This window comes from Miscanthus floridulus, chromosome 17 (assembly GCF_019320115.1).
Source record: "Miscanthus floridulus cultivar M001 chromosome 17, ASM1932011v1, whole genome shotgun sequence".
Lineage (NCBI taxonomy): Eukaryota > Viridiplantae > Streptophyta > Magnoliopsida > Poales > Poaceae > Miscanthus > Miscanthus floridulus.
The window spans coordinates 89023699-89037428 of NC_089596.1; the positions used below are offsets into that span (position 1 = coordinate 89023699).

General features: G+C 42.0%; 4 non-coding genes across 4 annotated transcripts; all 4 read right to left on the reverse strand.

Annotated features, from left to right (window-relative positions):
• Positions 1-1977: 1977 nt before the first annotated feature.
• LOC136519175 (U1 spliceosomal RNA) lies at positions 1978-2137 on the reverse strand. The gene has a single exon (XR_010774737.1). It is a non-coding gene; the product is annotated as a U1 spliceosomal RNA (small nuclear RNA).
• A 3516-nt stretch (positions 2138-5653) lies between these two features.
• LOC136519341 (U1 spliceosomal RNA) lies at positions 5654-5814 on the reverse strand. Its single transcript, XR_010774893.1, has one exon. It is a non-coding gene; the product is annotated as a U1 spliceosomal RNA (small nuclear RNA).
• A 3513-nt stretch (positions 5815-9327) lies between these two features.
• LOC136519187 (U1 spliceosomal RNA) lies at positions 9328-9487 on the reverse strand. Its single transcript, XR_010774748.1, has one exon. It is a non-coding gene; the product is annotated as a U1 spliceosomal RNA (small nuclear RNA).
• Positions 9488-13001: 3514 nt separating this feature from the next.
• Positions 13002-13161, reverse strand: LOC136519199 (U1 spliceosomal RNA). The gene has a single exon (XR_010774759.1). It is a non-coding gene; the product is annotated as a U1 spliceosomal RNA (small nuclear RNA).
• Between the last annotated feature and the right edge of the window lie 569 nt (positions 13162-13730).

A 13730-nucleotide genomic window follows, 5' to 3' on the forward strand; every position in this document is an offset into this window, starting at 1 on the left:
TGTTTGCAATGGTTTTCAAATATTTTTTAGGCGTTTTCGCAAGTGTTTCAGACGTTTGTTTCAAGTGTTTCATCTGTGTTTTTTTGTATGTTGCAACTGTTACATCTGGATGTTTCAAAAGTAGATCGGGTGTTGTACATGGGATGCGCGTGGGAAGCAGATGGCGGCGCGGACGACGTTCGGGCGGCGTGGGCAACGTTCGGGGCGGCGCGGGCCCACTGTTGGTGCGCTCGCTCGCGAGCATGACACACTAGCCGTTCGCTTGCTCCCTGTGCGAGCAGCGTCCGGACGCTAACAAGTCCGTTGAAACAAAAGGTCGATAGGTGACTATGAGTTGTAATTGAGTGACATTGTTTCAAGAAAAAAGTTGTAATTGAGTGAGAGTGTGTGTATTGGTTAGAGCAAACTGAGTCTCACTTTTTTTCTCTTTTTTCTTTCTTTATTAGGTACAATGACTGCAAGTATCGGTACGGTATTAGTAGAGAATGGAACTTTATTAAACTTTCTTCGTAGGGGGAAAAGAAAGAAATTGAATGCTCTTCAGCTCTTGTACCGATCGATCTAAGCGTTCGTAGCTTTAATTAGGTGGAGTGCGTAGCTTATCTTCTTTATCACTTAGTAGGATTTTAGCCCAAGATATGTGTCCGCCTCAGCCTAGCTGATATGGGCACCTAAATTAAATAGCATTTAACCCCAAAATGTTGCCATCACCCTTAAATTAAATAGCATTTCTTCTGGTAAACTACCACGATTTCATAATGGTACCTCGCAAATATTAGAGTTGCCGGTATGAAACAGTCGATTTCATTGAAATTAGACGTCTTGTAGAAAAATTTGCCAAAAAATAATAATAATTGGTTTTGAATCGTTCTTGCCTATTTCTTTCCTCGTGTCTACCATCCCGAACAAGTTTTCTCTCTTCTCGATAACCTTTTCTCTTATGCTGCTCACCTGTCCAGCCTTAAATCGAACTTATCAGGCTAGTTTATCAGCCATGGTACCGTGTTTTTTCTCTCACAACAAAACAGCACCAGCCAGCTTATCAGTCGCAGAAACCATGCTTGAAGGCACTATTTAAGGCATAGTGTGCCAACCAAAGTCAGAAAATGCAACAAAGGACACAACCTAGCACAAAGTCTACTAACCCCTACAACAGCCCACGAACTTGCTAAATCATTAAGGCTGAAACCATGTTCAGCAGCCTCAAATAGTGGCGTTGGCGTGGGCACAAGAAAAAAATAAGACAGGGAAGGGGGCAAATAAAACCCGGAGGGTGAGGGGATGCGGAGCAGAGGGCAGCGGGCCACCGGCTGCTGGGGCTTCACCACCCATGGTGTTAACTATCCTGGCAATTCATTGGAAATGAAACGCAGAGTCTATTCTTTGTGAGGAATCGACAAACTCTTGTATGGCATTCATAGACAAATCCGGCGTATTTTCAGTTTACTTATGTTTTAAATGTTAATACCGACAAAGTATATTTAGGTCGTATGTATTCATCTCAATCCACATGTGTTGAAGTGAATTGAAATAGAATTAAACTGAGTCCCTTTTAGATCCACTCCGACACATGACACATGTGGATCGAAGATACATGTGTATTATGTATACACTTCAATCCACATGTATCGAAGTAGATTGGAATAGAACTTGTGCATCCAAAACTAAAAGGGAAAGCTAAATTTCCAGCTTTGCTAAGTTTTACGACGCACTTTTTAAAAGTTTATTTTTTTGATATAAGTTTCCTAATAAGGCATTGTTTGTACCTTATGCACTCGACCGAAACATCTATTTTAGATTTTTTAAAAGTTTGTATATATAAATATATATATTAATTAAATGTACGCTTCTCAATACCAAGTTTATTTGCGCTCTATCTGATCCCGCCCGCAGAGCCGCGAACAAGAAACCACTCAGGGCCAAAAGTTTACCTGTTTATCTGAGCCCGGGGACCAAAGTTTAATTCTTTGAAATTGGCAGGGGCCGCGCGAACGCGTACCCCCTCTACCACAAATTATGACGTCCACTCTCCCACTTGGGGAGATGGTAAACCAGCGCACCCGCCAAGTGCGATGCGGGCCACTGACCTAGGCCACGGGCCTTCGTGATCGCCCGTCGACCCCGTCCAGGTAAGTATGGAGCTAGGGTGCCCGGGGCGCTCGTCTTATAGCGGGAGCTCGCAGCGCATCCAGCTTCGGCTGGCGAGGTGGTGCTAAACGAAGCGTCCTACCATGCTCTGCCGCTAAGTTCTCGGACTTCTCGTGGGCTTCCGAGACATGAGACGTATATGGGCCTTTAAGATTGGAACAATAGGAAACAGTCAGAATGCGGGCTGCAATGGATCTCCTAGGCTCCGTAGCTGTCTTCCTTCCTTAAACATGGGCTCGGTTAGGCATGGGAGTAGTTGTTCCTCTAAAAAGAAAAAGGCATGGAAATAGTTTTCGAGGCTTATATCATATAAGCTTTGATATAAATCTGTAGCTACATGCTCCTGTGGTATGAGTGCGAGATTTTTTTTCAAAAAAAAGGTAAGAAAATTTACACATGCTGCTACCGACTTTGAGAATGGGTGAAACCACAACCTGAACTTGAAGCGAACAAGTCCAAGATTATTTCTTAATAGGGTTTATGTACTATATATGCGTTGCAACATTAGAAATTTTTTTAAAAAAATCACCGCAATAAGAACAGCACAAAAAACACACATTCTGGGTCATTCCTTCCTTTATTATATTAGTTATTATTAACTAGTACATGTGGCTGTTTCTCAAAATAAAAAAACTGATACATGTGGCTTTTTTCCCTTGTCTAAAGCAAGGTCGAATTATCAAGCCAACAACACAAATCATAATAAGTTTCCTTTTGTTATAGTTCTCATGGAACTAATTGTATGGAAATCAAATTAAATTTTCATATTTTTGGTTTCCAACTTTAGCTATATATTAACTCATATTTGATATGGATTCTTCGGTTAACAAATCTAGCTACATATATTAACTCGTATTCGATATGGATTCTTCGGTATTAGCTCGTTGGATTTCTCAAGTTAATCTAGACCATTAGATCATCATAAAATCCAACGGTGCATATTTTTATCCTATTTCTGATTAATCTCAGTAATTTTTTTGACCCTTGCCGCAAATATGAAGGCTCCTTTTAGCACTGTTGTATTAATATATATAATAGATACCCGCTCAACCTACTGCTCCTACCGCTAAGCCTATTTCTGTTCCGCGCCCGCCCAACGACGCTCACAACACCACCAACGGAAGGAGAAGCGTCGGGTCATGGTGCGGAAGCCCTCTGGCCTCGCCTCTTGCTACGGCTGCGACGCTCCGGCGCCCCGATGAACACAGCGGAGGAGGCCGCACCGGGATACAATGCATATTGCAAATGTACAATTCAAAATGTTTCAGAAGTTTGAGAGGCATGTTGCAAGCGTTGCATATCGATGTTGCAAAAGTAGATCAGGATGCTACACATGTTGTAATGGTTATGCATGTATGTTTCAAGTGTATATCTCAAATGTTTCATCTATTCTAGATGAATGTTGCAAGCTGTTTATCTAGATGTTGCAAAAGTGGATCTAGATGTTACATATGCATGCATGTTGCACGCATATGTTTCAAGTGTTTCATACGTATGTTTGCAAGTGTTTCATCAGGATGTTGTATATGTTTGCAATGGTTTTCAAATATTTTTTAGGCGTTTTCGCAAGTGTTTCAGACGTTTGTTTCAAGTGTTTCATCTGTGTTTTTTTGTATGTTGCAACTGTTACATCTGGATGTTTCAAAAGTAGATCGGGTGTTGTACATGGGATGCGCGTGGGAAGCAGATGGCGGCGCGGACGACGTTCGGGCGGCGTGGGCAACGTTCGGGGCGGCGCGGGCCCACTGTTGGTGCGCTCGCTCGCGAGCATGACACACTAGCCGTTCGCTTGCTCCCTGTGCGAGCAGCGTCCGGACGCTAACAAGTCCGTTGAAACAAAAGGTCGATAGGTGACTATGAGTTGTAATTGAGTGACATTGTTTCAAGAAAAAAGTTGTAATTGAGTGAGAGTGTGTGTATTGGTTAGAGCAAACTGAGTCTCACTTTTTTTCTCTTTTTTCTTTCTTTATTAGGTACAATGACTGCAAGTATCGGTACGGTATTAGTAGAGAATGGAACTTTATTAAACTTTCTTCGTAGGGGGAAAAGAAAGAAATTGAATGCTCTTCAGCTCTTGTACCGATCGATCTAAGCGTTCGTAGCTTTAATTAGGTGGAGTGCGTAGCTTATCTTCTTTATCACTTAGTAGGATTTTAGCCCAAGATATGTGTCCGCCTCAGCCTAGCTGATATGGGCACCTAAATTAAATAGCATTTAACCCCAAAATGTTGCCATCACCCTTAAATTAAATAGCATTTCTTCTGGTAAACTACCACGATTTCATAATGGTACCATCGCAAATATTAGAGTTGCCGGTATGAAACAGTCGATTTCATTGAAATTAGACGTCTTGTAGAAAAATTTGCCAAAAAATAATAATAATTGGTTTTGAATCGTTCTTGCCTATTTCTTTCCTCGTGTCTACCATCCCGAACAAGTTTTCTCTCTTCTCGATAACCTTTTCTCTTATGCTGCTCACCTGTCCAGCCTTAAATCGAACTTATCAGGCTAGTTTATCAGCCATGGTACCGTGTTTTTTCTCTCACAACAAAACAGCACCAGCCAGCTTATCAGTCGCAGAAACCATGCTTGAAGGCACTATTTAAGGCATAGTGTGCCAACCAAAGTCAGAAAATGCAACAAAGGACACAACCTAGCACAAAGTCTACTAACCCCTACAACAGCCCACGAACTTGCTAAATCATTAAGGCTGAAACCATGTTCAGCAGCCTCAAATAGTGGCGTTGGCGTGGACACAAGAAAAAAATAAGACAGGGAAGGGGGCAAATAAAACCCGGAGGGTGAGGGGATGCGGAGCAGAGGGCAGCGGGCCACCGGCTGCTGGGGCTTCACCACCCATGGTGTTAACTATCCTGGCAATTCATTGGAAATGAAACGCAGAGTCTATTCTTTGTGAGGAATCGACAAACTCTTGTATGGCATTCATAGACAAATCCGGCGTATTTTCAGTTTACTTATGTTTTAAATGTTAATACCGACAAAGTATATTTAGGTCGTATGTATTCATCTCAATCCACATGTGTTGAAGTGAATTGAAATAGAATTAAACTGAGTCCCTTTTAGATCCACTCCGACACATGACACATGTGGATCGAAGATACATGTGTATTATGTATACACTTCAATCCACATGTATCGAAGTAGATTGGAATAGAACTTGTGCATCCAAAACTAAAAGGGAAAGCTAAATTTCCAGCTTTGCTAAGTTTTACGACGCACTTTTTAAAAGTTTATTTTTTTGATATAAGTTTCCTAATAAGGCATTGTTTGTACCTTATGCACTCGACCGAAACATCTATTTTAGATTTTTTAAAAGTTTGTATATATAAATATATATATTAATTAAATGTACGCTTCTCAATACCAAGTTTATTTGCGCTCTATCTGATCCCGCCCGCAGAGCCGCGAACAAGAAACCACTCAGGGCCAAAAGTTTACCTGTTTATCTGAGCCCGGGGACCAAAGTTTAATTCTTTGAAATTGGCAGGGGCCCGCGCGAACGCGTACCCCCTCTACCACAAATTATGACGTCCACTCTCCCACTTGGGGAGATGGTAAACCAGCGCACCCGCCAAGTGCGATGCGGGCCACTGACCTAGGCCACGGGCCTTCGTGATCGCCCGTCGACCCCGTCCAGGTAAGTATGGAGCTAGGGTGCCCGGGGCGCTCGTCTTATAGCGGGAGCTCGCAGCGCATCCAGCTTCGGCTGGCGAGGTGGTGCTAAACGAAGCGTCCTACCATGCTCTGCCGCTAAGTTCTCGGACTTCTCGTGGGCTTCCGAGACATGAGACGTATATGGGCCTTTAAGATTGGAACAATAGGAAACAGTCAGAATGCGGGCTGCAATGGATCTCCTAGGCTCCGTAGCTGTCTTCCTTCCTTAAACATGGGCTCGTTTAGGCATGGGAGTAGTTGTTCCTCTAAAAAGAAAAAGGCATGGAAATAGTTTTCGAGGCTTATATCATATAAGCTTTGATATAAATCTGTAGCTACATGCTCCTGTGGTATGAGTGCGAGATTTTTTTTCAAAAAAAAGGTAAGAAAATTTACACATGCTGCTACCGACTTTGAGAATGGGTGAAACCACAACCTGAACTTGAAGCGAACAAGTCCAAGATTATTTCTTAATAGGGTTTATGTACTATATATGCGTTGCAACATTAGAAATTTTTTTAAAAAAATCACCGCAATAAGAACAGCACAAAAAACACACATTCTGGGTCATTCCTTCCTTTATTATATTAGTTATTATTAACTAGTACATGTGGCTGTTTCTCAAAATAAAAAAACTGATACATGTGGCTTTTTTCCCTTGTCTAAAGCAAGGTCGAATTATCAAGCCAACAACACAAATCATAATAAGTTTCCTTTTGTTATAGTTCTCATGGAACTAATTGTATGGAAATCAAATTAAATTTTCATATTTTTGGTTTCCAACTTTAGCTATATATTAACTCATATTTGATATGGATTCTTCGGTTAACAAATCTAGCTACATATATTAACTCGTATTCGATATGGATTCTTCGGTATTAGCTCGTTGGATTTCTCAAGTTAATCTAGACCATTAGATCATCATAAAATCCAACGGTGCATATTTTTATCCTATTTCTGATTAATCTCAGTAATTTTTTTGACCCTTGCCGCAAATATGAAGGCTCCTTTTAGCACTGTTGTATTAATATATATAATAGATACCCGCTCAACCTACTGCTCCTACCGCTAAGCCTATTTCTGTTCCGCGCCCGCCCAACGACGCTCACAACACCACCAACGGAAGGAGAAGCGTCGGGTCATGGTGCGGAAGCCCTCTGGCCTCGCCTCTTGCTACGGCTGCGACGCTCCGGCGCCCCGATGAACACAGCGGAGGAGGCCGCACCGGGATACAATGCATATTGCAAATGTACAATTCAAAATGTTTCAGAAGTTTGAGAGGCATGTTGCAAGCGTTGCATATCGATGTTGCAAAAGTAGATCAGGATGCTACACATGTTGTAATGGTTATGCATGTATGTTTCAAGTGTATATCTCAAATGTTTCATCTATTCTAGATGAATGTTGCAAGCTGTTTATCTAGATGTTGCAAAAGTGGATCTAGATGTTACATATGCATGCATGTTGCAACGCATATGTTTCAAGTGTTTCATACGTATGTTTGCAAGTGTTTCATCAGGATGTTGTATATGTTTGCAATGGTTTTCAAATATTTTTAGGCGTTTTCGCAAGTGTTTCAGACGTTGTTTCAAGTGTTTCATCTGTGTTTTTTGTATGTTGCAACTGTTACATCTGGATGTTTCAAAAGTAGATCGGGTGTTGTACATGGGATGCGCGTGGGAAGCAGATGGCGGCGCGGACGACGTTCGGGCGGCGTGGGCAACGTTCGGGGCGGCGCGGGCCCACTGTTGGTGCGCTCGCTCGCGAGCATGACACACTAGCCGTTCGCTTGCTCCCTGTGCGAGCAGCGTCCGGACGCTAACAAGTCCGTTGAAACAAAAGGTCGATAGGTGACTATGAGTTGTAATTGAGTGACATTGTTTCAAGAAAAAAGTTGTAATTGAGTGAGAGTGTGTGTATTGGTTAGAGCAAACTGAGTCTCACTTTTTTCTCTTTTTTCTTTCTTTATTAGGTACAATGACTGCAAGTATCGGTACGGTATTAGTAGAGAATGGAACTTTATTAAACTTTCTTCGTAGGGGGAAAAGAAAGAAATTGAATGCTCTTCAGCTCTTGTACCGATCGATCTAAGCGTTCGTAGCTTTAATTAGGTGGAGTGCGTAGCTTATCTTCTTTATCACTTAGTAGGATTTTAGCCCAAGATATGTGTCCGCCTCAGCCTAGCTGATATGGGCACCTAAATTAAATAGCATTTAACCCCAAAATGTTGCCATCACCCTTAAATTAAATAGCATTTCTTCTGGTAAACTACCACGATTTCATAATGGTACCTCGCAAATATTAGAGTTGCCGGTATGAAACAGTCGATTTCATTGAAATTAGATGTCTTGTAGAAAAATTTGCCAAAAAATAATAATAATTGGTTTTGAATCGTTCTTGCCTATTTCTTTCCTCGTGTCTACCATCCCGAACAAGTTTTCTCTCTTCTCGATAACCTTTTCTCTTATGCTGCTCACCTGTCCAGCCTTAAATCGAACTTATCAGGCTAGTTTATCAGCCATGGTACCGTGTTTTTTTCTCTCACAACAAAACAGCACCAGCCAGCTTATCAGTCGCAGAAACCATGCTTGAAGGCACTATTTAAGGCATAGTGTGCCAACCAAAGTCAGAAAATGCAACAAAGGACACAACCTAGCACAAAGTCTACTAACCCCTACAACAGCCCACGAACTTGCTAAATCATTAAGGCTGAAACCATGTTCAGCAGCCTCAAATAGTGGCGTTGGCGTGGGCACAAGAAAAAAATAAGACAGGGAAGGGGGCAAATAAAACCCGGAGGGTGAGGGGATGCGGAGCAGAGGGCAGCGGGCCACCGGCTGCTGGGGCTTCACCACCCATGGTGTTAACTATCCTGGCAATTCATTGGAAATGAAACGCAGAGTCTATTCTTTGTGAGGAATCGACAAACTCTTGTATGGCATTCATAGACAAATCCGGCGTATTTTCAGTTTACTTATGTTTTAAATGTTAATACCGACAAAGTATATTTAGGTCGTATGTATTCATCTCAATCCACATGTGTTGAAGTGAATTGAAATAGAATTAAACTGAGTCCCTTTTAGATCCACTCCGACACATGACACATGTGGATCGAAGATACATGTGTATTATGTATACACTTCAATCCACATGTATCGAAGTAGATTGGAATAGAAACTTGTGCATCCAAAACTAAAAGGGAAAGCTAAATTTCCAGCTTTGCTAAGTTTACGACGCACTTTTTAAAAGTTTATTTTTTTGATATAAGTTTCCTAATAAGGCATTGTTTGTACCTTATGCACTCGACCGAAACATCTATTTTAGATTTTTTAAAAGTTTGTATATATAAATATATATATTAATTAAATGTACGCTTCTCAATACCAAGTTTATTTGCGCTCTATCTGATCCCGCCCGCAGAGCCGCGAACAAGAAACCACTCAGGGCCAAAAGTTTACCTGTTTATCTGAGCCCGGGGACCAAAGTTTAATTCTTTGAAATTGGCAGGGGCCGCGCGAACGCGTACCCCCTCTACCACAAATTATGACGTCCACTCTCCCACTTGGGGAGATGGTAAACCAGCGCACCCGCCAAGTGCGATGCGGGCCACTGACCTAGGCCACGGGCCTTCGTGATCGCCCGTCGACCCCGTCCAGGTAAGTATGGAGCTAGGGTGCCCGGGGCGCTCGTCTTATAGCGGGAGCTCGCAGCGCATCCAGCTTCGGCTGGCGAGGTGGTGCTAAACGAAGCGTCCTACCATGCTCTGCCGCTAAGTTTCTCGGACTTCTCGTGGGCTTCCGAGACATGAGACGTATATGGGCCTTTAAGATTGGAACAATAGGAAACAGTCAGAATGCGGGCTGCAATGGATCTCCTAGGCTCCGTAGCTGTCTTCCTTCCTTAAACATGGGCTCGGTTAGGCATGGGAGTAGTTGTTCCTCTAAAAAGAAAAAGGCATGGAAATAGTTTTCGAGGCTTATATCATATAAGCTTTGATATAAATCTGTAGCTACATGCTCCTGTGGTATGAGTGCGAGATTTTTTTTCAAAAAAAAGGTAAGAAAATTTACACATGCTGCTACCGACTTTGAGAATGGGTGAAACCACAACCTGAACTTGAAGCGAACAAGTCCAAGATTATTTCTTAATAGGGTTTATGTACTATATATGCGTTGCAACATTAGAAATTTTTTAAAAAAAATCACCGCAATAAGAACAGCACAAAAAACACACATTCTGGGTCATTCCTTCCTTTATTATATTAGTTATTATTAACTAGTACATGTGGCTGTTTCTCAAAATAAAAAAACTGATACATGTGGCTTTTTTCCCTTGTCTAAAGCAAGGTCGAATTATCAAGCCAACAACACAAATCATAATAAGTTTCCTTTTGTTATAGTTCTCATGGAACTAATTGTATGGAAATCAAATTAAATTTTCATATTTTTGGTTTCCAACTTTAGCTATATATTAACTCATATTTGATATGGATTCTTCGGTTAACAAATCTAGCTACATATATTAACTCGTATTCGATATGGATTCTTCGGTATTAGCTCGTTGGATTTCTCAAGTTAATCTAGACCATTAGATCATCATAAAATCCAACGGTGCATATTTTTATCCTATTTCTGATTAATCTCAGTAATTTTTTTGACCCTTGCCGCAAATATGAAGGCTCCTTTTAGCACTGTTGTATTAATATATATAATAGATACCCGCTCAACCTACTGCTCCTACCGCTAAGCCTATTTCTGTTCCGCGCCCGCCCAACGACGCTCACAACACCACCAACGGAAGGAGAAGCGTCGGGTCATGGTGCGGAAGCCCTCTGGCCTCGCCTCTTGCTACGGCTGCGACGCTCCGGCGCCCCGATGAACACAGCGGAGGAGGCCGCACCGGGATACAATGCATATTGCAAATGTACAATTCAAAATGTTTCAGAAGTTTGAGAGGCATGTTGCAAGCGTTGCATATCGATGTTGCAAAAGTAGATCAGGATGCTACACATGTTGTAATGGTTATGCATGTATGTTTCAAGTGTATATCTCAAATGTTTCATCTATTCTAGATGAATGTTGCAAGCTGTTTATCTAGATGTTGCAAAAGTGGATCTAGATGTTACATATGCATGCATGTTGCACGCATATGTTTCAAGTGTTTCATACGTATGTTTGCAAGTGTTTCATCAGGATGTTGTATATGTTTGCAATGGTTTTCAAATATTTTTTAGGCGTTTTCGCAAGTGTTTCAGACGTTTGTTTCAAGTGTTTCATCTGTGTTTTTTTGTATGTTGCAACTGTTACATCTGGATGTTTCAAAAGTAGATCGGGTGTTGTACATGGGATGCGCGTGGGAAGCAGATGGCGGCGCGGACGACGTTCGGGCGGCGTGGGCAACGTTCGGGGCGGCGCGGGCCCACTGTTGGTGCGCTCGCTCGCGAGCATGACACACTAGCCGTTCGCTTGCTCCCTGTGCGAGCAGCGTCCGGACGCTAACAAGTCCGTTGAAACAAAAGGTCGATAGGTGACTATGAGTTGTAATTGAGTGACATTGTTTCAAGAAAAAAGTTGTAATTGAGTGAGAGTGTGTGTATTGGTTAGAGCAAACTGAGTCTCACTTTTTTTCTCTTTTTTCTTCTTTATTAGGTACAATGACTGCAAGTATCGGTACGGTATTAGTAGAGAATGGAACTTTATTAAACTTTCTTCGTAGGGGGAAAAGAAAGAAATTGAATGCTCTTCAGCTCTTGTACCGATCGATCTAAGCGTTCGTAGCTTTAATTAGGTGGAGTGCGTAGCTTATCTTCTTTATCACTTAGTAGGATTTTAGCCCAAGATATGTGTCCGCCTCAGCCTAGCTGATATGGGCACCTAAATTAAATAGCATTTAACCCCAAAATGTTGCCATCACCCTTAAATTAAATAGCATTTCTTCTGGTAAACTACCACGATTTCATAATGGTACCTCGCAAATATTAGAGTTGCCGGTATGAAACAGTCGATTTCATTGAAATTAGACGTCTTGTAGAAAAATTTGCCAAAAAATAATAATAATTGGTTTTGAATCGTTCTTGCCTATTTCTTTCCTCGTGTCTACCATCCCGAACAAGTTTTCTCTCTTCTCGATAACCTTTTCTCTTATGCTGCTCACCTGTCCAGCCTTAAATCGAACTTATCAGGCTAGTTTATCAGCCATGGTACCGTGTTTTTTCTCTCACAACAAAACAGCACCAGCCAGCTTATCAGTCGCAGAAACCATGCTTGAAGGCACTATTTAAGGCATAGTGTGCCAACCAAAGTCAGAAAATGCAACAAAGGACACAACCTAGCACAAAGTCTACTAACCCCTACAACAGCCCACGAACTTGCTAAATCATTAAGGCTGAAACCATGTTCAGCAGCCTCAAATAGTGGCGTTGGCGTGGACACAAGAAAAAAATAAGACAGGGAAGGGGGCAAATAAAACCCGGAGGGTGAGGGGATGCGGAGCAGAGGGCAGCGGGCCACCGGCTGCTGGGGCTTCACCACCCATGGTGTTAACTATCCTGGCAATTCATTGGAAATGAAACGCAGAGTCTATTCTTTGTGAGGAATCGACAAACTCTTGTATGGCATTCATAGACAAATCCGGCGTATTTTCAGTTTACTTATGTTTTAAATGTTAATACCGACAAAGTATATTTAGGTCGTATGTATTCATCTCAATCCACATGTGTTGAAGTGAATTGAAATAGAATTAAACTGAGTCCCTTTTAGATCCACTCCGACACATGACACATGTGGATCGAAGATACATGTGTATTATGTATACACTTCAATCCACATGTATCGAAGTAGATTGGAATAGAACTTGTGCATCCAAAACTAAAAGGGAAAGCTAAATTTCCAGCTTTGCTAAGTTTTACGACGCACTTTTTAAAAGTTTATTTTTTGATATAAGTTTCCTAATAAGGCATTGTTTGTACCTTATGCACTCGACCGAAACATCTATTTTAGATTTTTTAAAAGTTTGTATATATAAATATATATATTAATTAAATGTACGCTTCTCAATACCAAGTTTATTTGCGCTCTATCTGATCCCGCCCGCAGAGCCGCGAACAAGAAACCACTCAGGGCCAAAAGTTTACCTGTTTATCTGAGCCCGGGGACCAAAGTTTAATTCTTTGAAATTGGCAGGGGCCGCGCGAACGCGTACCCCCTCTACCACAAATTATGACGTCCACTCTCCCACTTGGGGAGATGGTAAACCAGCGCACCCGCCAAGTGCGATGCGGGCCACTGACCTAGGCCACGGGCCTTCGTGATCGCCCGTCGACCCCGTCCAGGTAAGTATGGAGCTAGGGTGCCCGGGGCGCTCGTCTTATAGCGGGAGCTCGCAGCGCATCCAGCTTCGGCTGGCGAGGTGGTGCTAAACGAAGCGTCCTACCATGCTCTGCCGCTAAGTTCTCGGACTTCTCGTGGGCTTCCGAGACATGAGACGTATATGGGCCTTTAAGATTGGAACAATAGGAAACAGTCAGAATGCGGGCTGCAATGGATCTCCTAGGCTCCGTAGCTGTCTTCCTTCCTTAAACATGGGCTCGTTTAGGCATGGGAGTAGTTGTTCCTCTAAAAAGAAAAAGGCATGGAAATAGTTTTCGAGGCTTATATCATATAAGCTTTGATATAAATCTGTAGCTACATGCTCCTGTGGTATGAGTGCGAGATTTTTTTTCAAAAAAAAGGTAAGAAAATTTACACATGCTGCTACCGACTTTGAGAATGGGTGAAACCACAACCTGAACTTGAAGCGAACAAGTCCAAGATTATTTCTTAATAGGGTTTATGTACTATATATGCGTTGCAACATTAGAAATTTTTTTAAAAAAATCACCGCAATAAGAACAGCACAAAAAACACACA